We start from the raw sequence: 26,473 nt of genomic DNA, 5'->3' as shown, positions 1-26,473 counted from the left end.
CAGAATTGATTTAACAACTGCATGCGATAATTGACGAATACCCTTCAAAATTAATGAAGGCCCTTGCGAGGGAGTTTAATGTTTCTGAGAACGAGAACGACGAGTTTTCTGATAAAAACGCCTCCCGCGACAGTTGGTTCTACATTACCAGAATATCCGACCAAAGACTGTCACTCCAGTAGTATTGCTCCTACTTGTATGGGGAATGTTCATGCTCTGAATCACATGACATGTTATGGTGTTTTTTTGACGAACAAAATTTTAATCAAGACCAAAACACCAACCGCATAAATCACCAAAACGACAGATGGCTTTGTTCCAATCCTACATCCTGCATCCACTGTTATGATTTTATGAGTTGTGAGCAACAAACGATAAGCATTCTGATAACACCATTTCTTCTCAATATGAATAAGGGGCATTTGATTCTGGCATGAAATTTTATTGAATAATTTTATAGATATATAGATAGGTTAGGTTAGGATTTGTGGCAGTCGGTTTGGGATAGCCAACTAACTTAGACCATGTAAGTCCGTTGTGGTGCCACTGTGTAACACGGGAACCTTAGGGTTTATTTATCATGGAACCATTTTGATGCTCTTATGAAGCATGGGACAGGTTTTACCCTAACACCGGATAGTTCGGTAAGATGGTCAAAATAGTATTTGCCTAACAACCATGCTCTACTTCTTGCTGGACAATCACAGAGGAGGTGTTCTACTGTTCCTTCTTCTTCCTCGCCTCTACAACTTCTGCGGTATTCGTGAGAAAATACTCCAAGCTTAGAAGAGTGCCTACCTAACAGCCACGACCTTCGAAATGTTCTCTCTTGAGAGGTTGAGCAATTCTCCGCAGCTTTTCTTATTTATTTGCGGCCAAATTATCCTGGTTGCAACACAAGTATTTTCTTCTCCCTATGACCTATTGACCTTCTGGAGAATATTATTGTTATCCTTAATTTGCATGTTGTCACAGGAATCCCAATATTAATAAAATGTTAATTAAAAAATTCATAAAGCTTAATTATATTGTATTTTGTTCAAAATAAATGCTAATCAGTGTTACACTCAAATTGTGCTCGCTCGAATACCGAGTTTCTAATGTCTTAAGTATTATATAGGTGCGCAACTAAGTTTCCGCTGTTTGTCAATAGATGCCGCCAGCAGTGTGTGCTAGTCAATTCTAGCATAACCTAAACATCATAAACCAAGCTTAGACACATGGTAAATAAACTGCTTTGACAGATTAGTGATTTTGTTTTGGTACCATATACGTTTGGTTTTGTGAAAATGTCTGATTTTGTGTCGAATAATCGTCATTTTCGGGATGTGTTGATTTTCCTCTTTCATTTGAAAAACGCTGAAGCGCATCGAGTGCTACAAAAAGATTATGGAGATGCTGCTTTAAGTGAAACAACGTGCTGAGATTGGTTCCGTCGCTTCAAAGATGGTGACGACCGTCCGCATGAAGGAAGGCCAAAAACCTTCGAAGACGCTGAATTGGAGGCATTGCTCAATGAGGATCCGTAACAAATGCAGGAAGAGCATGCTTCAGTATTAGGGGTTACCCGCCAATTCATTTCCAAGCGATTGCATGCTTTGTGGATGATTCAGAAACAGGGGACTTGGGTTCCTTATGAGTTAAAACCAACGGATGTTGAACGTCGCTTTTTCGTCTGTGAACAACTGCTCCAGCGGTAAAAAAGGAAGGGTTTTCTTCATCGCATCGGAACGGATTCATTACAGCAATCCAAAGCAAAGAAAGTCATGGGGACTGCCAGGCCATGCTTCTACGTCGTCGCCTCGGCCGAATATTCACGCTGCGAAGGTTATGCTATGTATTTGGTGGGACCAAGTTGGTGTTATTTATTATGAACTGTTAAAAGCAAAACTATCACTGAGGATTGTTATCGACTTCAATTGAAGCGATTGAGCCGAGCAGTGCGCGAGAAGCGGTCGCAATACGCGGAAAGAGTGATTCTACAGCACGACACCGCTCGGCCTCACGTTGCCAAACCCGTTAAAACCTACCTGGAAACACTGAAATGGGAAATCCTACTCCACCCGCCATATTCTCCAGGTATTGCGCCGTCCGATTATCACCTGTTCCGATCGATGGCACATGGTGCTGACCAGCAGTTCCATTCATATGAAGACATCAAAGAATGGCTTGATACGTGGATAGCCTCGAAAGATGAACAGTTTTACAGCAACGGTATAGCCAGCGATGGGCAATACTTTGAATGATTGACTTGTAATCATTTTTTCAGAATAAAGTTGTATTTTCAATAAAAAAAACAGCGATAACTTAGTTGCGCACCTAATAGTTTTTTTCATTATTTGTTTCTGTATTTTTCTGAGTACATAACCTGTTTACAATTAAGGAAATTGCACAAGCATAAAAATCGCATCAATCTTTGAATGTCACTAAACACGAAATCCATCTCACGAATGTTACAGTAATGCCGAAGACATTTCAGCCTGCCAAATCAACAGAAAGACTAATACAATCGCTACAAAAGCAACTTTTTAACCATCAGCTTAAAACTTTAAAGAGTACTTATGAAAATTTCAAGACCCCTACCAAGATTATGTAGAACAGCTGAAATACGATAAAAGTTAGCAGCGAGGAGTGCCTTAAGTTTAACGACGTTGAAATTGAGGAAATAGCTTCAATAGCATCACAAACCCACACCAGCAAGGCGTACATTTAATTTAAAAACAGACGAGCAAAGCAAGAAAGGAGACAAATGTTATAGAAGCAGCAAAGAGGGAGCACTGATTGCTGGAAGTAAGGTATCATAAATCTCTGCCAGATTATGATCATAGGTGCGAAGGGAAATTTTGTAGAGCGTAAGAAGGTCAGAAAGGTGGGGAAAGTTAAGTGAATCAAGTGCGAAATGCGAAAATGGGAATGGAATCCATATTTACGAGTATGGGCTGCAGGCTCATGGTCATTCAATTTTTTAAATTTAAGTGATTGAAAGTTACAGGTGTCATCAACAAATAATATGGGCTCTTATCGGTTTGTATCGTTAATGTGATGAAATGCGTTAAATTGGCAAACATCTGAAGTGTAATTCGTACGGCTAACACAGCTGAGCGTAAGCATAAGGGCGAAATACTCGTTTTGATGAAGATGCCGTCAGTTGGAGAAGCTTTCAACAACTTTCGAACGTTAAACGATGGTGGTTGCAAATACATAATATCCTTTACGCATTATATACATCCCTAATAGTAAAACGAAAATTATCAAATAAATCACGTAATTAATCAAAGTTATAAACATAGTCGTTGCAATTAAAACAAAACAAACAAATGCAATAAATCTTTCAACATGAAAACATTTGAAAATACTTAACGGGAAATAGAATGCGAATTGATCCTGCAATTTCTTGGGTATCACATAAAGCAATTCCAACCCAAACTCTCGCAAATACTCATGCATACTTATTTATGCTTTGCCGTTGCCTAGATGATATCCCTAATCGAAACAATTTGGCCTGCAAATTATCCTAATTTATTAAATTTCAATACAAAAGCACTTATTTGCCTTTCGCTGGTGAAATTGGGTAATCAGGTTACGACAGGAGTGTGCTTTGTTAGCATAGGTAGTGTATGTATGTATGCATGTACGGTTTGTATGTATGTATCTACATTTGGATATATAAGCATAGCAAGCGAGCGTTTCCCATGAAGATTGATGTGAAGTATGGTGAATCAACTTTCAGCAAATTTTAGTCAGGTGATTGAGTAAAATAAAATTCAACACAACATCCCACCTAAAATGATGTGATATGCAGGCAAACATGACAAACACAAGCTGATAAATTGACTGCCTGGCTTGCTGGCTGCCGGAGTTGTGCGGGAATCTCATCTAAGATAACACTGTGAAATAATTCTAGTAAGATGGGTATTGTGCTTTCCGCAGGAGGTGTAATATTTCATCGCTAAGATCACTGATGTGAGCAAAATCCTCGCTTATGCTAAGCAAACCTGTGAAATATCTTAAAAGCGACCAGATGTAGGAGTTATTCCTTTACGATGTTGTAAGGCGTCTTTCAAAGTACGCGCGCAGATATTTTTTTCTTTTTTAAAATACGGCTCTTGACAATTATATGTGAAAAATGACAAGGCCACCATGACCACGTCTCCAAATAAAATCCGCCAAACAGTCGATTCATGAATGCCTGAGAACGTCGAGATATCGATGTTGACGGTTGTTCAGCAACACTTACAGTAGCAATATTCTCAACAGAAGTACAGTTTTTGATCTGCTCGACCGGCCCCTTTTTCTGTCCCGGACAGAGCCTACAATTCTTGAAATTTTTTCATCAACCTTTGAATTGCCGACTCATTCGGACGATTATTTCTACCAAGAAACTCACGAATTTTGCAATGTGTTTTTAAAGTCCTATCATTTTCATAATAAGTTTCAATAAATTTAATGCGTTTCTCTATCGTATAAAATTGTGCATCTGTCTACTTGGTAAATGTCAAAGATGTCATTAAAAAAGAGCACCATCTAGAAATTATGCACTACTAACATTTAGGCGTCCTCTCTCGACGAACAAAACTAACACTCTACAAGACTCTCATCATGCCCGTCCTAACGTATGGCGCAGAAGCTTGGACGATGACAACATCCGATGAAGCGACGCTTGGAGTGTTCGAGAGAAAGATTCTGCGTAAGACTTTTGGACCTTTGCACGTTGGCAACAGCGAATATCGCAGACGATGGAACGATGAGCTGTATGAGCTTTACGACGACATAGACATAGCGCAGCGAATAAAGAGCCAGCGGCTACGTTGGCTGGGTCATGTCGTCCGAATGGATACAAACGCTCCGGCTTTGAAAGTATTCGATGCGGTACCATCTGGTGGTAGCTGAGGAAGAGGACGGCCTCCTCTGCGTTGGAAAGATCAGGTGGAGAAGGACTTGGCTTCACTTGGTGTGTCCAACTGGCGCCGGTTAGCACGAGAAAGAAACGACTGGCGCGCTTTGTTAAACTCGGCCAAAATCGCGTAAGCGGTTATAGCGCCAATTAAGAAGAAGAAGAACATTTAGGCATCCCTTTTGAAAGACCCTTTACAACGCACATTGTATGCCATAACTCTTCGTCAATGAGGGGCAAAAGGAATTGATGATGATGATGATGATGGCTACTCTTCTTCAACTAGAGGATAACATATAATGGTGAAACATAGCCGAGAATTAAGAGGTGAAGGCACTGGGATCCGACAAATTCATTCTACTCAGAGGGTACGATCGAAAGACACAAGATTGCAAATTGAGTTCGGGAATCTTTTGAAGTAAAAACTTCTTTAGAATCGTTGGGAGTGATTTAAGAAAAAGTGAAACGAAAAAAGCGACACTCTTGGCTACGAATATTACATATACACGTAGCGACGAACTAAATAACTTTTAGGCCAGCGCCGACAGCATGGCGCGATAGCCGAGCGGCTAGCAATGTGAGCTTCCGATCCAAAATCCTTGGTTCGAATCACAAGAAAAAATTTTTTTTTATACAGTTATTTTATTTTTTTATTTTATGATATGTTTATGAGGAGCTTTTTTTCATGGCAGAAATACACTCGGTGTTTTGCCATTGCCTGCTGAGGGGTGAGCGCTATTAGAAAAATAGTTTTCCTTAATTTTGGTGTTTTCACCGAGATTCGAACTGACGTTCTCTCTGTGAATTCTGAATAGTAGTCACGCACCAACCCATTCGGCTACGGCGTTTGTTTAATTTTACTGATGCAAAAATGAGGAAAAATATATTAATAAAGTTTGCTTACTGTTTACACATTTTCCAAAGGTGACGGAGAACCAAAAAAAAAAGTCGATTTTCAAACAAATACGAGTGCATATGTGTAATTGTGTTAGAGTTTCGGTCACGCAGGTTTTGCTGGGGACGCTCATAATAGCAACCGCGTGTGTATTTTTATATTCGTAAATATTTTCATTTTTAAATATTTACCGCAATTATGCCGAAAAATAATGCAGAAAAGTGTCGTGAATATCGACAGAAAAAAAAAAATCAATAAATAGCATCACGGAATTCATTCACGAAAATTTAATAAAGTATACACCACAAGTATCGCGGATACTTAGAAAAGATTACAATAAAGTTCTAATGATTTTAAGTGGCGATTTTAACGTAAATTTTGCATTGGACACAGCGGTTCCTTTAATTGACGTTCTCAATACAACATTCAATTTAAAAATGTGTAACAATCGCACTGAATCGACAACACGATCAAAAACAACCATTGACGCGGTATTTCAAAGACATGTTGACAACATCGAAACCAAAGCATTTGTATCATATTTTAGCTATCATAAGCCACTCGTATCATTTGTTGAAATTGAAAACATTGAGGATGAATAATAATAAAATGAAGAAAATAAAATATGAACTTTATAGCAATATTATAATGAACCTATAATTATCTTGCTCCTAATGCTGCTTTCGTCTTATTCTCTCTCAGTTTGTTTTACGGAAGGTTTCACTTCTATCGCGTCTAACCGTTAGACTGGTGTTTTTTTTAAGTAAAAAGTATGGACATCCACCATTTCTTTTTTTTTCTTGGGAATGAAATATAAATAATGTTTGCATATTAAACTGAATCTAAGCTGCTCTCGTGAAATAAGCATAAACATGTATTAAGTGAATAATCTTTATGTAATCATATCATAAACATATTGCACAGATTGTCAACGATCTGATTTTCATTGCCTTCTCTCACCTATAGTATTGTGCATGCGCGCAACCAGGGGGTGTTTTGTGATTCCCCGTCTAAATATATAATTTCTGCCTGACTTCGTGTTTGTACACCAACGAAATTGATGTGTAACAACGATAAAATTGAATTTAAAAATGATAAAGTAATGCTAAGAAGCACGTTGGATCTTATGGCTTTAATTAAAACACACCTCGGCTTTCGATATCTACAACACTAAGGATTGAAGCTTATTATCGTATATTACTGTAAACACCATCCTTTGTTTCTTGTATTCGCAAACCGGAAGACTTTTCAAACATAAAGATGCACTCCTTGGCTTTCAAACACTTTTCCACGACAATACCTCGAATTCCGATGATAATGTTATCCTTAATAAAAAAAAATATTTTTCTTATGGTGGTGAGTTATGTAGAAGGAAATTAAGTTGGAATTAAATTTTGGTATAAAATAATTTGTAGTATGAAGTCCGAAAAATGCGCAAAAACATTGCATTGCATTCAACAGTGCCGAAAATAAATACTGTCGAATATCAATATTTATTTAATTTTGTGAAACCTTCCCTCGAGAAGCAACAAAGAAAATATGCAGAAACTCTTGAACAAGTTTATGATTCGCATAGGTATTTAATCTATTTTGTCCATAAGTCTAATGAAAATATGAATTTACAGGGATTTGCATACCTTAGTTATTACATTCTACCTACATAAGGGGTCTTTCAAGCGACATCTAGATGTTAGTAGTGAATAATTCCTAGATGGTACCTTTTTTAAGTCATTTTTGACATTTGGCAAGTACACAGATGAGCAATTTTACACGATTGAAGAACGCATTAAAACTATGGTAACTTATAAAATTGGTTGATCTTTAAGAGCAGCATATCGCGAAATTCGTGATTTTTTTGGTAGAAATAATCGTCCGAATGAGTCGACAATTCAAGGGTTGGTGAACAAATTTTAAGACACCGGTGCTGTCGAGGAAAAAGGACTGGCAGACCAAAAAGTGAACGTTATGTTGAAAACATTGCTGCTATTTTGATTCTAGAAAGTTTGAACTTTATATGGGAAATTATTAAGGTAGTAGTCTGGTCCAATACTCATTTTTTATATGTATTTTTTAGTATTTTTTTTTTAAGAAAATATAATGCGATCGTTTTGATTTTATAGCATGTTATTATTGACATCAAATAGTATACAAGAACATTTTTTTTGACATATTTTCTTGTAGTAGTGTGGCACCAAAGTAAGCGTCTTAAAAAAAAGATGAGGATTTTGGCTCTTCCACCTTATAAAAAATGAGTATTTGACCTCACTAATACCTCAAATAAGTTTGATCAGTACTTCAGTCGACGCTCCGTGTGAAGTTGCACGTCTTACTACTTTAAATTTTGGCATCAACTGCTTGTTTGTTCGCAAATATGGTTGCCAGATTGGAAGCTTCTTTGGTAGGTTGCCTTATTTTCCCACATATGTAAGTATTTTCATTTTTGAGAAAACTATCTGTAAACTACATAGCGCGCGAGCTGAGATAAACAACAAGTGATATAACAACTTAAAGCCCAGATACTGTTACTAGATTTTTTTCTTCAAAAATATTAATTAAAAATATTGTATTTTGAACCAAAAACTATAACCTCGAAAACTAAGCGAGTTTTACAAAAATAAATTTTCCTGATTTTATTAAACATAAATTTTGTTTCAATAAAATTGAGTTTCATTATTTTTCGTAAATTGGCTTGATACTTGAAATTTGGTAGAGAAGCATTTTTAGGAAATCTTTTGTCTTTCAAATACGGGAGAGTCCTGGAATATCTAATTTATTTTCTTTTTTTTCATTCACAATGATTTCAAATTTGTTATAGCTATACAACAAAATAAAAATAAAAAATATAATTACACTGTAAGTTAAGAGGTAAGTTAAAAAAACTATGTCATAGACGTTTGTCTAAATGGCTGTAATTTGCAGTTAGGTTAGGTAAAATGGTTGCCCTTGCGAGGAGCCCACTCTCACAAAAATTTAAAATGTGTCCATTATTATACCATACAGTGTGAGCGGAGGGGAAAAGGAGAAGGGGAGGGAACAGACAGGTGAAAGAAAAAAGGAAGGTGGAGGAAAAAGCTCCTTCGGCTTGAAATTAAAACTGTAAATTTGGAAATACTGAACCTAGAACACCTTAAGGTATCTAAACCATTTGCCGCCATTACTTCAGCTGTGTGCCTTGAACTATACGAGGGAAATTTATACAGTTGCGCTAATGATTAATTCGATATATTGGCAGAGGTACGTACATATTCGTATGAGAATAAGTTTCCGCCCACGTAAAAGAGGTGTCGCTGCTGATACTATTTTTGCGTTCGCTCTAGTAAAATACTGGTGATCTGAAGATGTATTTATATGTGAGGGCTCGATCGCAGTAGTAGACATTCTTTTGAAGCGACGTCACAAATGTCTACGGTCGTCCCGAATAAAAAGCATTTGCGGGAAGTTATGCTTCATTATTACCTTTTAAAAAAAGTGCAGCTGAAATGTGTCGTACATTGATCAATATTTACGGCATTCACGCTTCATCAAATACAACTTGTAAAGAGTACAAGTACAAGTGGGAATTTCGGCGTGAGTGATAAATATCCCAAAGGGGCTCCGAAAACTTTCGAAGATACTCAACTACAGAAATTATTAGATGAACACGCATTTCCAACGATTGATAATATGTCTAAAGAGTTGGAAGTTGACACATAAACCGTCGGCAAACGTTTGCACGCGATAGGAGTGGTCCAGCAATCAGGTAACTGGGTGCCAAAGGAGAAGGATATCGAGAGACGTTTGGTGACGTGTGAGATGCTTCTTGAACGGCAAAAAAGAAAAGCAGCATGACGACGCAAGGCCACACGTTGCTAGATCGGTTCAGATATATTTAGAAGGACTGGATTGGGAAATTTTGCTCCACCCGCCGTATTCCCCAGAAATTGCTCCTTCGGATTACCATCTGTTCCGATTAATGCAGTCAGCCCTTATTGGAGAGTGGGTCATCTCTAACGAGAGCATCGCAAACTGGCTCAAAGAATGGATAAAGTCAAATGAACTGGAATTTTTCGTCGGAGGAATTCGTATGCTGCCTGAAAAATGGAGAAAAGATGTAGCTTCCAAGGTGGCTCATTAAAGAACTCGGACACCCAAATGACATGGTTTTAAAACTAATATTGAATATTAAAATACAAATCGAATGCATTTTTGTGTCACTTTCATTTTCGTTCTTCAAGCGTACTTTTCAAAACTACAAAAAACGGAAACAAACTTCAACTCATTCGTACATAGCAAATACAATCATATAAACATAGCAAAGTAGAGTTAGGCAAATAATATTTAAGAAAAGAACAATATAGTTAATATTTGGTCGGTAAGCCTTTACTTTTTCTCACAGCATTCAGTCTTTTTGGCATGGATGTTGTCTTGATAGTATGCTTGGAATCGTTGACTTGATAGTACTGAAAATTGTACTTAATTCAGCACTTTGGACTAAATTTTCTTCCCTAATTGTTAGGTATTGTTTGTGGTCCATATTGCTTTTAATGAGGCACTAATTTCCAGTACTAGCAACGGATATACAACCTCATACCATTACCAACCCACCCCCATGCTTAACTGTTGGACGTAAGTTTTTTTCCAGCAACTCTTCATTAGGTCTTCTCTACACATATGATTGTTCATCTGACCTAAATATGTATGTTAGACTTACTTTCAACTGCAAATATAAAGTGCTTCCAGAACTTGAAATCCTTGTCCCCATGACGCTTTGTGAATTTTATTCTCTTATGTCGGTTAATTTCGTTGATGAAATTTTTTTTCTTGCAGCTCTTCCATCATAATTATTCTTTCGCAACACTATACGTTTACTTTCGGAGTTGCAGTTAATACTAAGGTGTTGGGCGACTTCTGTCGCTAGCTTGGGAGCACTCAAATTTGGATTTATTCTCAATTCGTTGCACTATCCACTGTTAATCTGCATCTCTACGGATTTTTTTCCTTTGAAACGTTTTATCAAGTCGTATACAGTGGAACGGGGTCTTTTCGCTATTTCTGTGATTTTCCGAACGGTTTTACCCTTTTCATGATGAGTAATACTTAAATTTCTGACTTGAATTGAGCTTTGTCCACGCTGTCTAGCCATGTTTATAATTTGAACTTTTATTCAACAATACACGACTGAAGTTTTACTTTAATTTATAACGTTTGGTTCTTTTTTTTTTGCACTTTTCTACCAAGAAAAAATTAATTGTGGGATTTCTCGTTTTAAAGTGCCAACTAATCGCAATAATGCCAGATATCCGACTTCTTTTTTGAATCCAATTTTAGAATGCTGCTTTTTATATCAAGGATGTAATAGATTTGTAAATTATTATTAATATTTTTAGAATCCTATTTGAATACCCAATAGAAAAATATAAAAATAAAAATATTTAACTTGCTTTTCTTATAATTTATATTATAAATTTGAAGCTGCATGCTATGTATGTCCCAGCTCTTTATTGAGTCACTGTGCTTCACATAATATCATGTATTATTTATGTTAATTGTTTAAATAATTCGCCACTTTGGCTAAGAAAGGACGGAAACTTATTCCCATACCCAATACATATACTGCTTTCTCTTAATCATACGCATTTATGTATGTTTGTCTTTATCTAGAAAAACCACCTCTTTCTTATGACCATTGTTTTATAAACAACAATTTGGCACCGATCCGATTAATCACCAAGCAATGCTAAAGAGCAAATTTTAATTTGTTTGGTCTGTGTGCTTGTTATTGTATTTGAATGCTGCACGTATATATGTATGCGTAAATGTAGCTGTACACGGGGCACTTCGCGTCGTCATGCAAAAAATGTCGCTTAAGCCCATCTCGAATTAGTACAACGAGGTACTTTACAATGAATTGACGCGAAAACCGTTTCTCACCTTCCTCCATCCCTTCACTCCTGTGCACTTCATTTCATCAACATTCAATACTGTTTTTCAGGCACCACAACTGAACAGCACTCAAGTAACTAACGAAAGCCACTTGAGCGCTTAATTATGAGCATTCGTGGAAGCTGTTGTTTTCATTGGTAGTTGATGGCCGTTCTTTCATTCCCGACTGGTTGCGCTCAATTTACATGGATTGCCACGGCAATAAGCAATAGGAAGTTGTAGAGGCAGTAGCAACGAAAACGTCAACGGTTATTGCCAACATAGTCAAATAATTTTTGCCAATTTTTTCGCTCCTAATTGGCTACAGCTGCTTGATGCCCTCGCGACTGCCACCATTAGCATCGACTTGGTTTTGTTTTACCAGCTTTTATTTATCTGCATTTTTTGCTGTATGTGCGTGCGCGTGTTCTTTTAAATGGCTGTTGGTGTGCTTATCGCTAATCTGTTGCAACATCAATACGTTTTATTGCTGCATGGTATGCGAGAGTAACGATACTGATTGTTTCTGCATCACTTCCGTAGCAGCAATTGCAGCGGATATACTCAACATTTACTTCTGGTTTCCTTTGTGTGGCCGTCTGTGCTATGCTACTGTGCTGCCGTGCTGCCAAACTGGCATTGACACATGGACTCTGGCTCACTGCGCTTGTTTGACCGGAAGATAGCAATCAGTGTTGTAATGAGGCGCTGAGGAAAGGATGATATTAACCGGAAATTGATAGCTGGAGATTTGTTTAAAGTAGCTCAATATTACACGTGTGCTTATATTTACACATATATATTATATATATATATATATATATATATATATATATATACTCGTACATATATATAACAACATATGCGGTATGTTTGTATTTATATTGGACTTCCCCAAAGTTGACTAATAATAAAGCTTGGGGCATACACTCTAGAAAGATATTTAGGCCAAGCTTATCCAGCACGGGCTGTGGCGGCACCAAAGTTCATATATTGTGTACAGACATATATAATATACAATATACATACATACAATATATAAATCATAAGTTCATACACACATTGGCTTACATTTTTTTACATGGTTGGTCGAGCTTCTACTTGCTTTGGGGTGTGCGTCTGAATGTTTTCATAGAAGTGGAGCACCCTGGAACTTTATAATATTATAGTATATGTCCTTTCGAATGTCAAATGATTTTTACGAGAACCTTTTTTGTGGTAGAAACGCTTTCGGAGATTGACTTTGTCTCCTACTCAGAACCGCTTTAGAAAATATTTTTTCTATTATTTAATGTTCTATGGCCACATAGGTAGGCAGGCAAAATTAGTGAAGTACCACTCTGGCAATCCCCAAGTAGCACTAAAGCGCCGTTTTAATATTATATAATTATGTGACCTGCAACAGACAGATATCTACAGCCAAGCTGTTGATGTGATGGAGAGGATTGATGAGATTTAGATTGGAGCAGTGCCCCAGGCCTCTCAAAGAAAGAAGCACCTAGATGACCTTAATCGTACGGCTGGCAAACCAGGACATTTACAGAAAGTGCTGAACAGTTTCCTGCTCTGAAAGGTCCTCAAAACTTTTGCAAAGGGTATTAAATGGTCGACCTATCTTGTCTGCGTATGTTCCGATCGTCCAATGACCGGTAAATCTAGCTACGAGTTTGGAAATTAAATGGCGTGGATTCCCCAGTATTTTCGGAGTCCTCCTTCTATTGTATTGAGTTTTCGAAATAGCACATGAAGAAATGGAGTTCCTATTTTTTTGCGATTTCCTGAGAAATAAGTTGTGTAATTCCCCTTTAACAACCGTCAGGAGAATATCGATGGCCGGGTAGGAGGTGTATAAGACCAATTCAGTCTCCTTCCTGTCAAGCCCATGAGCAATTTCATTTTCTCTATGCTCCTATTTCCTGGAACCCAGATCAGAGAAATGTTACCTGTACATCGAATATATTTGATCTTCTCTTTGCAGGAGTTGCCTAGTTTGGAGCTGCGCCATGGCATAATGAGAGTCTTGATCGCAACTTGATTATCAGAAAAATGTTAATATCTGCCCCATGTTCCCTAAGCATTTTGCATGCCTCTAGGATGGCAAAAACTTCTGCCTGAAAAACACAAGAGTATTCGGAAATTTTAAGGAAATAGAGAAAATCCTTGCTGTGACTCCCGATTCCATCTTAGAGCCGTCAGGGAAGAGAGAAGTATCAGCATCGGTACAGATATTCCCCTCGTTCCTATCCTGCATACTTGGAAATAATGCACTGGCACAACCTTTGAACTCCAGTTTGCGGGAAAAAAGATCTGTACGAAGTTCAGAGAAATAAGGTGTTGGCTGCCTAAGAGTGCTATCCTGTTCTTTGAAAGATTGCCTCCGGAGGCCAACTTCCTTTAACCAGCGATTGAGCAGCGATGGAAATAGTGTAAAAGTCGATGAGAAGTAAGCGGAAAACGACAATCAGGACAATACTAGGACAAGCTCTACTTGCCCCGGTGATGTCAATACATGCAAACCGCCCAGGTCATCTTGTTAACACAAAGGATAGATTTTAGGGAAACATTGAGTAACCCTACCTTTTGCAGATTCAGACCACTCTTCATCTTCCCTTTTAAAAAGAGTTCTGCAGGAATGGTCCCTCGAAGGGAACTTGCTTATTCTGATAGAATCCTTGAAGGATTCAATGGATTCGCAGTACTCTTTCCATGGGTTGCGTTTCGCATATTTAATGGCTTTATTTGTATTCATTCAGAGTTACATGATAACTGTGAAAGTTTCTAATTTGGTAGCATTCATTAAAAATCCTCCCAACTTCTCTTTCAAGTCGGTCAGCGTCTTGCTGCGCCAGGGAGGAAAATCTTTCTTGCTAAAAAATACTTTAGCTTGATCTGAAGCTTTCTTACACAGTTATCGTAACTGCTATGGGTTACTCATCTTCATCGATCCCGCGTAAAAATTTCTGCTTAAAATTGTATGTGTTAACCTTCTAATTGCCAACTGCTAGCTTTTGCCGTTATTTCTTCGTTTCCACGCCAGTCGGTTTTATGTTGTTGGAATAACCCGGGTTTATATCCGGCCAAGGACTGCTCCAACAAAAACTTTCTTCTTATGTTATATGTACTAGCCGGACCATATGAGGTATGAATTAGTTTACGTAATTTGTCCTCCTTCAACAGTTCATAAGCCATTGACAAAAACTTCGGAGACTCCACGTACCAGTTTCAGTTTTGGAATGTGTGTGTTGAACTTGGGCCTGTACATAAAATATACAGACTGCCGAGAAATTTAATTTCAAAATTCCGTTCAAATAAATTCACCCTGATTCAACCAGCTCACAGCTCTGACTCTTGTCTATAAAGTATCTCAAAGCATTGCAATATTTATTAGCCTTAAACCTTGCCATATAACCCAATAACATAAAATAGTACATTTGTTATTGCCCTTGAATAAACTATCGAGTAGGTATGACTTATACATGTGCATATGGACATACAGCGGCGTTCATTAAATCCGGACACATAAAAAACCATGTTTTTTATTATATCTTTTAGGAAAATTATTCAGATTTCCTACTGTTTAGATATTTATATTTCGTACGTTACTTAAGAAAAATTTGCTAAAGAAGAATTTCTATGGTGTTTTTGAAGTATTTGTTTTGCTTTTATTTTATACATTTTGCAGTTTCGATAGGAAATAATTGATATCTCGGTAACAGATATTTTAAAAATTTGTAACTTAGTATTTTGACTCTACAAGTCAAGTCAGGTTAAGTTGTAGTGATTTCCCGTTTTGCGACATACTCGAGCTCATAGCCCATTGTGATTTCGCATACCGTATAGATCTCCCTAAAACCAATGTGAATTTTAGAAGATTTCTGATTTCCACATTGCTGAGATTGTCTTGACGACCTAAAGTGGTAAATCTTCGTATGGATAGAGCAGGGAAGTGACACAGAAAGTGCAAAAATGTTTCTTTCTTTTCCTGATCTAGACAGCTTCTGCAGAAATCAAGCGCACGTACGCCTAGCCGCTGTGTGCTTTAGGTATACTTATTTTGGTGCAGAAGGCAACAATTTGTGGGCTATTTTGTAGGTTGATTCGTTGCGCCATCCTTCGTTAGTTACTCTCATATATTTTAAAAAAATACCAGTCTAACGGTTAGACGCGATAGAAGTGAAACCTTCCGTAAAACAAACTGAGAGAGAATGAGACGAAAGCAGCATTAGGAGCGGGATAATTATAGATTCAATAACCGCTGTGTCCAATGCAAAATTTACGTTAAAATCGCCACTTAAAATCATTGGAACTTTATCGTAATCTTTACTATATTACACAGACGTACTAACATACACATAAACATTCGTAGGTCGCTTGGTCTAAGCAAGTATTAGGTAGTGTAGTATAGGTATACATAATGCCTTCTCGCTCACCGTGGCTGCGTAATACGCAGGAGTACTAGCACACTTACGTACTAGCATACATACAAACATACATACGTATGACGCTTGAACTAAACACCAAAGCAAGTAATAGGCAGTGTAGGTAGTATACATACTACAATACTCACTATACTAGCGTGCCTCAGCAGTACGCAGCCACACACATATACGTATATCAACATATAACGCTTCGTAGTGTCGCTTTTTCGTTTCATCGAGTTTTAAATCACTCCCAACGATTCTAAAGAAGTTTTCACTTAAAAAACGAGTAGCTTTTCTATGCTCTCGTTAGGACCTGTAGCTCCCCTGAATATCGCAATGGTCAGGAACCCATGTTACATTTAGGCGAAATTATTCAACTATCTCATTAAAAGATGTGCGCCATTTCGCCTGGTTATCAGTTAAAATATAGATATCATCTCCAGGTATAAAATCATAAGGTCCCAGTGTCTAGGTTTTAATTATTACTATCAGTTCAGCCTGATAAACATTACAATAATCACGGAGCTGAAAACTAAATAAGATCCCCAGATGTTCCGAATATACATCTCCGCCCACCTTGTCCACGAACTTTGAGCCGTCTTTGTAATGCATGGATGGACTCGCTAGTATTTGGGCACGTTTGGCTACGTTTATCGTTCCGTCCATGGTATCCATTGTGTTATTTTTTGCTTAAATCTTCGCCTTACCTATAACGTTAGTACAGAAAGTGTTGAATATTGATGAAAACCATTAAAGTAGCTGTTTGGTGAAAGGTGGAGCATTTAAAACTGTACCCTGAAGTTTTTTATGGATCTCGCTGAAATTTCGTTGCCAGTCGTTTCATATTACATATAATCTATAGCCAGTAGTTTGAAAAGAATTCGAACGCTACTGGGCTCTGTTAACCGATATTGCCTTGAATGTGCTTATTAACAGCTAATGTGGTCATCGTTTTCAAATAATTTTGCTTTTTGAGAATCGAACCGGATCGAACTTTTACACTTACACGGTTTTCAATTTGTGTTTTTGCAAGGTCATTTAGCTTTTGACACATTTCAAAAGCCAATTAGTGCGAATAATAAATTGGTAATAATTACACGATGCAGGAGGGAGTTTCGATTATGTACCCAAAATTCAATGGCCGTTGCTGTAAAATACTAATACAATAGCAGCATTTTACAACATCATCATGAATATTTGCCTGGCTGCCAAATGTAATACGTAGTGGCCTTTCAAGCCGGTGGAGTAGTAGTTGGAATCTAAGCACCGAAGCAACAGGCAACATAAAATGTGAGCAGCAGCAATCTAACGACTACACTGCCAGTCAATAGGTGATTGCTCGGTCATCTTTATGGTTGCCTGATTTTGTGTTAAGGATTAGATGATACGTATCAAAAAGAAACTGCTGTTAGTATGTGTAGTAATTCCATTGGTGCAACGATATTTCGAGTGGAATTAATTTGATTTCAAGCTGTTGCATAGTAAGTTCGTTGGTTGGTTGGTTTGTGGTCAAATACTATTTCTGCTGTTCGTCCTTTTTGTGTGTACATAAAATACTGTAAAAGCTTGAATTTATGCACCTAAAAGTGCGTTCAATACTCTATTCTTCTCGATTCACAATTTAGTATAGCTGAGTTTTTACAGATACTCGTACTTTTACTTGATTTTGAAATTCTTGCTAATCTTGTTGATACTTGGATTTTTTTGCCTCAGTTGCTTCCCGTTTGAGATATGTACGAGTATATGAGCAATGCAAAAAAAAGTTGATCATAACATCGCTTCATTCTATGTGAAGATATGAAGCACAATGAATGAATTTTAATATTGCGTTCTATAAACATACAGACTTCTAACTTGCTTTTCCGTTTTTTATTACCTAAATATGTATTCCTTGATGTTTTGTCAAATGCCATACCAGGGACTGTTTTTTTTATTTTTTGTCAGTGATGAAAGCGTGTTAAAGGAAACTTTTCTCAGTGTATTCCTGCAAGGCCTTTAGAAAAAATACGATATTAAAATTACTAAAGACGCAGAGCTTCTGAAATCGTTATCCGGCAGCACTTAGGGCTAAGACAGAGAAATATTGCTGGCAACATTTAAAGCAATTGGCCGGTCGGCACTAAATTACGCTGCACCTGTGTGGTCGCGTGACACCAGCGATTCGCGGTGGACAAATCTCCAGGCCTGTAAAATACTGCCATCATGACAGGCACGGGATGCCTCTTGATGTTTTCCCTGCAACACCTTGACAACTAGGCTTCCATGCTCTTGGTCAAGGAGGACAGCAAAATGCTCAGCAAGCAATTTCTTTGTAAGTGTCACCGTGAGAATCACCCCTTTAGATCCAGGACCAAACACAACTGCAACTATTGGATCGAGCAGGATATGCACAGACATTAAACGACATTCATCGGGAGACTCTCACCATCTTCTTAAACTGCCTACCCTCGAATACTGTTACATACGAAGAGCTTCAGCTGCTTAGGGAGAGTCTTATGAAACTACTTTTACCATTATATTGTCCTAAAGGTCCTATAATAAAATGTAATGGCGCATGTTTGTGTGAATCACTTCAGTACAATATTTTTTTATCCATCTGAGTCATTTTGACCCTTATTTTTTAAAGCGTGAAAAATACGGTACGCTATTTATTTCTTTACTTTGAGGTAATACGAGTATTTTTGAGATACAACTCGCGAAAGAACTATACCAGCACAACATCTTTACCAACTTTAACTGCATTCCTATTGTTTTTTATTCTAGAGCAACTTAACACAGCCAATTCTGAGTGGTACACAACCACTTTCTTACCAGAAATTTTCAGAGGCGTTCAAAGGCGTACAATCATTTGTACAAAATGGTTCTCCCTTGCCGAGTGAGTCCACTGTGTCCAAATGCTACCGGCTATCCGAAAGCTCAAATTAAACGAATATGTGTCCAATGAGCTCTGAGGCGTGGACCCCTGGCGTGGGTTAAGCCAAACACTAATTTTTTAATAAAAAGTAAGCTTTTGGAAGCAGCGTTTGCTAAACTGAATGGAAACGAAATACACGACAAAACTATTTGCGCACGCAGAAAATATTTTATTAAATGAAGATACGATGAAGATTTTTGAAATGCCGAATGCACTTTCGCATGCAAAACAATTTTTCACAAGTAAGACACTTTTTGTTCTTAAATAGTGTGTAATTATAATAGTTTTCACGATATGCACAACTTGTATAAATTGGTCACTGACTTCTAATTAGATATTTGATACTACTTAACTTTTCAGATAACCCCGTCAACGCATGCTGCTGTGATTTTGAATATAAAAAATGCAATAAAAATAGTTTTTCTCTCTAGAGTTTCCACTATAACTAAGTCGTATTATTTATCTCTTCAGTAAAGGTGTGACCAAAACAATATATTCGAATAAAATACAAACGAAATACACAAGAAACTGATACAAATGGGCAACTTGTGGGTGGTTTGAATGTTTCGAAAAAATTCTTGAGCCCTTGCGGTTAAGCATACAAGCTGAGGTTGAAAAAACACTACGGAAGGAGCAAGCTGGTTTCTGTGCAGCGCATTCGTGTATTGACCAGACTGTTTCCCTTAGAATCATTATTGAACAAATTAATGAAATGCAACAACTTTTCTACATGGCATTTACAGATTGTGAAAAGGCATTCGTTATTTTAAGGACGAAAGCTTAGTCAATGCACTGGATCGAACAGGCATACCAGACAAACTCTGTAAGCTGATAAAAACACAGTTTTCCAACTTCAAATTAAAAGTAATGGTCGCATATTCAATCTAAAGTAGCTGCGGGCTCCTTTCAAGGTTGCATTGTTTTCCCTTTCACTGTTCCTGATTGTAATTGAGGACACTTTACATAATGCAATTGACAAAAGTCCCCAAAGAGGTATTGTATGGAGTCCCTTAACCGTTGAGCATTTAAACGATTTGAATTATGCTGATGATATAGTTCTTTTCTCATCCTCAGTCTCAACTGAAATGTTTGCGCGAAATATTTGGTGCGATCTCAAAATAAATATTGAGAAAACGAGATCAATTAAATCAAAAGGGTAGTACTTTAAACCAAAATAGAGGTGCCATAACCGAACGCCATAAATTTGCTGATCGAACTAACATATGGGCAACACTGTAAACGACTAGAGGTGACATACCATAATTCCGTAGTCATAACTATAGATAGCAATTGAATTTGGTTTTTCGGCGGAACCATAACCTGTATTGTGTTGTTATCTCTTCTTTAGTTTCGCATGCACAAATATGTGTTACATAAATATCAGTTCCTTATGGCTATGGCTCCAATAACTGATGACATAAATATCGTTATGGTTAATACTATGGTTAGGGTTATGGCGTTATGGTATGGCACCTCTACTTTGACCTTTAAGCAGCTTACGGCGAAAACGAAAATAAGTATTTTTAATTCTAACATCAAATCGGTCTTATTTTATGGTGGTCAGAAAACTGGTTAGCGAACGCTGAACTGCATAAAAGATGCAATCAAGTTACAATTGACGACGAAATCCATAAGAGGAAGTGGAAAACCAGCCTAAGTAATACCAACGCTGGCTATGGAGCGGATGAAAAAAGGGTCTAGATGCAGGGGTAGACCAAGAGGATCCTGGCGACGTAGCCTGTATGACGAAATAACTCGTAACGATCTCAATTGGGACAAAACGCAAACGATAGAAAAAGTGGAAATCATTAACTTTGGCACTAGCGCCACATAATCGGCGTTTAAGCAAACTATAGCAATGATAATCATAGGCAACAAAAAATTTGAAATTTTGAAAAATCTTTCAGTTTTCATCTGATAAGAAACACTTTATTTCAATTAATATATAATAATAATGCATACTTTTACGTTTTTTCCTCAAAGAACCTCTTATTAGGGCATCATGATTTTAAACAAAATATTTATATGTATGAGTAGTTCAAGTAAATGAAGAATAAAAAAGGAGAACCCATCAAAATGTATACGCAAGAGAAATTGAAAATAATTATTAGTAAATTACTTACAAGTAGCTTAGGCGCGACAAATCTTTCAGGTCGGAATGCTCAATTCTCTATTAACAATACAAAAACCCCAGGGATAGATGGAAGCTAAAATTATTTTCGAATAACCAACAATGAGAACTTCATCGCAGACTCCATTAGCACAAAATTTTAACAAAAAGAGTAACGATTGCTCGAAATTGTTTTATATGGAAGAAAACACCCGCCACCGTGAGCAAAAAAAAAATAATTGTCAACTCCAATGAGTTACATATAAAACTGCATATTCGAAATTTTTAAAAAATTCTGTTTGAAAAGTGTGAATTTGTGATACAAGATTGTTGATTTTTTTTTTAATTTTGCGCAAAGTTTGTAACTGATTTGAAAGGTTTTTGTGGTAGAGTAAACTAAATTTTCATATAAAAAATATTAAAACTTTGAAATTGTTGAAAATGTTTGTCATCCAATTTTGAAAATACCTCAATGCCAAACTATGTAATTACATCCAATTGCAAATTGCTCCCATATAGATTCTATAAATATTGCTCCAACATCACAAGTGTTACATTTCCTCTTTTCACTACATTAACAACTTTGCCAAAGATTTGTCTATGTGTGTGACAAAGTCCTTTGTATAGTGGCGAGTCGACTCAAAGAAAACTAATGTGCCCTAAACCACATTTAAACTGTATCCAACTGTAGTCTTTGCTTTAATGTCTTCCTCATGCAGCGAGCAGACAAAATATTCAAACAATGTGGCAAAAAGGATAAGGCTTGAGGTTGAATAAATTGATGTGTGCAAATGTGGGCAAGCATTTGGTTCAAAGAGAGTGAAATTATTTTTCGCGCTAAAATGTAATGCTATCCACAACAGTATATATAATAATAATATACATGTAATAATATACATATACAGTATAAATAATATATATATACAGTACGTGGCAAACGGAAGTATTCAATGTAAGCGCAGAGAGTAAAATTAATCTATTACTTGCAACACTCGCACTGTAGTTTGCTTTGCATATTTTCAATCGTAAACATTTAACGCGCTTTTATTGACAAATGTGTCACATTTCACTGAAACTGTGAAAAAAGAGATGGTGCAAAAATAAGTTGTCATGGTTATATAAAGTTTTTTGAAAAATTTTCTTGCGGAGCGGCTCAGACTTATAAATTGGAATGTCAGTCACGTTGTTTTATAAACTTTTGTTTGTTCATTAAATCGGAAATCGAACCAGAAACACATTGCTAAAATTGATTTAAATCAAGATAACTCTTTTCCCACAGTTAATTTGCAAATATTTTCGGTAAGACCAAAATCACGGTCTGGAAAGTTATTTTAGCTTGCAAAAAAGTAAGCATTACTTTCGAAAAAGCAGTTGTGGTCGTTCCAAAAGTACTACGGCAAGGGTTGGTAAATGAGTATTAGAAATTCTCGACGATTATCCATTTAAATCTGTCCCGAAAATTCGATATCAGCTCAATAATGAGGGAAAAATTATGCCTTCAACAGTACAAAGAGGATTGCATGTGCGCGAAAATTCCTGTATGAGCTCAGAAAAATCTAGAAAAAAACGTGAACTTTATAAAGAGCACCTAAGCACTGTATTTTGGGCTGATGAGTCCATAGTCAAATGAGAATAACTCTTACGTTCTAGAGAGTGATAAATTTACCAGGTTTGGCCATTAGCTATTGGTGAAAAACAAAACTGTACGAGCAACTTTGGCTGTCATGTCACAGAGCCCTCGGCAGCCGATTTCTCCCATCTCAATTCACACGTATTGCCACACTCGTGGGAAGGTTGATTTTTTTCGTATATCACAAAAACAACCTCAGTTTATTTGTAAACACATCCCCGGTTTCGTCAACTTATCACCTGATTTTATTAAATTCACTGAGATCCGACTAACGGTCTGATATTGGCCATACCTGTAAAAATGTTTTCACCGTGCGTTCCCACGACAGTCGGCTCAGCAACAAACTGTCAATCTAGCTGCATTTGCAAATGCTTGTGAAAAAGGTTTATGCTGTTACAACACCAACAACAACAAAATAACCGAATGGCATGGTGGAACTTTCCCATATCTGTACCCTGTTAAACCGGCTGACAGAGTTTAATGGTCGGAGAATGTTTGTCGGTTCAGAGAACAGGAAATATTGTCATATTAAAGAGCAAAATAACCACCGCTGTGTATTTAAAAACACTTAAAGAAAACGCAGTTCCGGAGGGAAGACGATTAGCATTCTTGTTTTGTTCCACAGAAAAAATGGTGCAAGAATATTTCGGAAATTTTAATATTAACGCTTTGTAGTGGCCACCTCGGAGTCCCGACATGTCTTCTATCGAGAATGCATGAGCAATCTTAAAAATTCATATTGCTCAGCATAAGTCTCAAGGTATAGCAAATATAAAGAATTGCATCTTTCCACATTGGTCAACTTTTACTCAGGATTATTTTTAGACGTTAATGACATCTATTTCACGCATACATAGCTATGGGAATACTCTTAATTATAGTCATTATGGATATAAGGTAAATGCCAATTTCATTTTACAGCTTAATTTTCTGAGATGGCTTTATATTTCGCTCTTAATATTAATATTTTATTCAACTTTTTTATTAAATGAAACCTGAGAGGTTTTGAATGCCAAGTGAAACAAAATGCTTCATTTGAATTTTACAAATGCAATTGTTTGCCTTGCTCTATGACAACTTCTTTTTGCCACCTACTGTACGTATGACTGGGAAATAAAAGATTTGCTGCTTCAGCTTAACAAGAAAGAAGAGCGCGTTTTAAATAAAGGATATCCAAGTAAGTTTGTTGTTTGCAAAAACAAAAACCAAATAAAATAAAAAAATATAATAATTTTATAATACAAAGAAACACATCTAAGAGCATGCAGACGACAGTTTTAAAAGGCGACACGCATTTATGAGCAAATATACCGAGCAAAGCAAGAGAATCACATGAGAGGAGGGTCATGAGGCTGGTTGAAGGGGACTACATAGTAGCGTTGACTGAAGCAGTGGAATGACAAAAGATGTCGAGAAAACTTAATAGAAACAAAGGAAACAACATAATCGTGTAAGTGTAGCGACTATACCCAAATAGCAGCCGCAATGGTTACACGCTCATTCAGCAGATAAAGCAAAAATGTCACTCATACGACATGTTGATCTTTATAGAGCTACCATGAAACGTGTTGATTGTACTGGCTTTCTTCTCATATTTGCTGACTTTGGTGTTTGCATGGTTGTTCGGTTCTTGTTTTGTTTGCGGCTACGCTCACAACTCCTACAGGCAGTAAAAAGTAATTTTGAAAACTGAGTTCTACTACTGCGACAGATATGGTGACAAAAGAATGCAAACATACAACACAGGTACAAATGAAAAATGAGTTCGAATGCATACCCTGCAGGAAAGTTTGAAACAGTAAAAAAGGTCTAGGTAAATGTGCTAGTTCAGTATGGTCGGGAATCCATGTGCGATTTTAAATAAATGAGGGGGTTCTCTTTTTAAAAGTGATTACTTGTTTTGAGGTTATTAAATAACCATTCTATGTATATAACATATTATATGTGTGTAGGAAAACTATGTACTGCCAATTAGGTGGCGCAAAATCAATCGTCCAGTTTTGGTTTTGAATAATTTTTACTAAGTACAAAAAAAATAATGATTTTGAGGGATGGAAATCTTTATTTTGATCTGCCGTGTTCACATGTATTAAATATGATTGCCAAAATTATAAATCTTCCGATAAGGTGGTTAATTTTGCACCACCTCCTCTCAATGATCCATTCTGCTGCTTTCAGAATGGCATTTCAGTTGCCATTCTTCCCATAGCGTAGTGATACTTATTACTATCGTTTGAATACCATCCGGCTCCTGAACCTATTTGATCCTTGGACCCATCGGTAAAGAAAATATCCGTCAAACCTCTTTTATATCAAATTTCCTTCCAAATGAAACTATGGGTATAAGGACGTCCTTAGGGGCCAAAAACAGTGGATACTGTTCAGATAGCATCCTAAAGATTTCTCTTTGTCCCGAACTTCGGTCTTCGTGCCCGAAACAATATTTATGTAGTCTAAATATTGCTTTTATTGCTTCCTTTTGTATCTTAAGATCCAAGGGGAGTAAATAAGGTACAACATTTAGAACATGAACGGAGGTTGTACATATTCGTACTTCTTTGCGGCCTGTAAAGTTTCCGAAGTGTGGACTTAACCATAGACCATCGCCAACAAACCACAAAGGCATAAGAGATGATTGGTCTGATAAGTGCTGCGCCTATGGATATGCACACACATCACCTTTCAGACTTAGTGGCTTGTGCATGTATGTGCGGACGGACAGAAGCGCAGTTATTGTGGCTGAAATGACAGTATGGTTGTGAAACTATTATATTAAGTTTGTTGTTTTAACTTTTAGACCCTGCAAATCGCTGGACCATTTTGTATGAAATCAAATACATTTTTCGAAAGAACTCTTTAGTTAATGTTTTTATTATTAAAGTACTTTTAACATATATTGTTTTGAGACCACTTCACAACTAGTTACTGTGCACAGGAGGCCTTGTTGTTGTTCTTGTAGCGGCATAAACATTTCTTATACATGTACAGGAATGCTGCTGGAGTGACAGTTCTTGGCCAGGCAGGGTCGTTTTGGTAACATAGAATCGCCTCTCGTGGGAACGGAGGAGCTGTTACGGTACTTTGCATTAATCTAAAATTCAATTACTTTCAGTGAATACAGGACTCAAATAAATATTATATTTGCAGCCATCTAATTTATTTTACGTGTATTAACGAAAAGCATGCAAAACTTTACTGAACTGAGAACACCATATTTATTTTAGACTTATTTTAGGTAGTTAATTTATAGTCTTAATTTTATCTATTCCCAGACTCAACTGAAAATATGGAAATAAACGAATTTTTCATGGCGGAAATACACTCGAAGATTTGCTATTGCCTACCGAGGGGCGACCGATATTGAAAAAAGTCACGCACCAACCAAATCGGATACGGCGATCGTCTTGGTGTTTAGTAAGATTATTTTGACAAATAAAAATAAAAATTGGTTTTTTAGAAGTTTGTTTACGTTTCTCTTCCGAATTAATACATTCGTTTTTCATATTCAAAAATAAAACACACATTTACCTGTTGGAAAACAAGCGCATATCTTGTTTTTTCGATTGAAAATTTCAGTGGCTTTAACTTCAGACAGCGTTAAAAATTAAACATTTTTTTTTGCAAAAGCGAAAGAAGGCATCATGCGCATCTGACACACTTTGGTTTCAACAAAAGCGTACACTAATTTATCATGTGATGAATTTCTCG

This window comes from Anastrepha ludens, chromosome 2 (genome assembly GCF_028408465.1).
Source record: "Anastrepha ludens isolate Willacy chromosome 2, idAnaLude1.1, whole genome shotgun sequence".
Classification (NCBI taxonomy): Eukaryota; Metazoa; Arthropoda; class Insecta; order Diptera; family Tephritidae; genus Anastrepha; species Anastrepha ludens.
Note: the sequence above shows the minus strand (reverse complement) of the source record.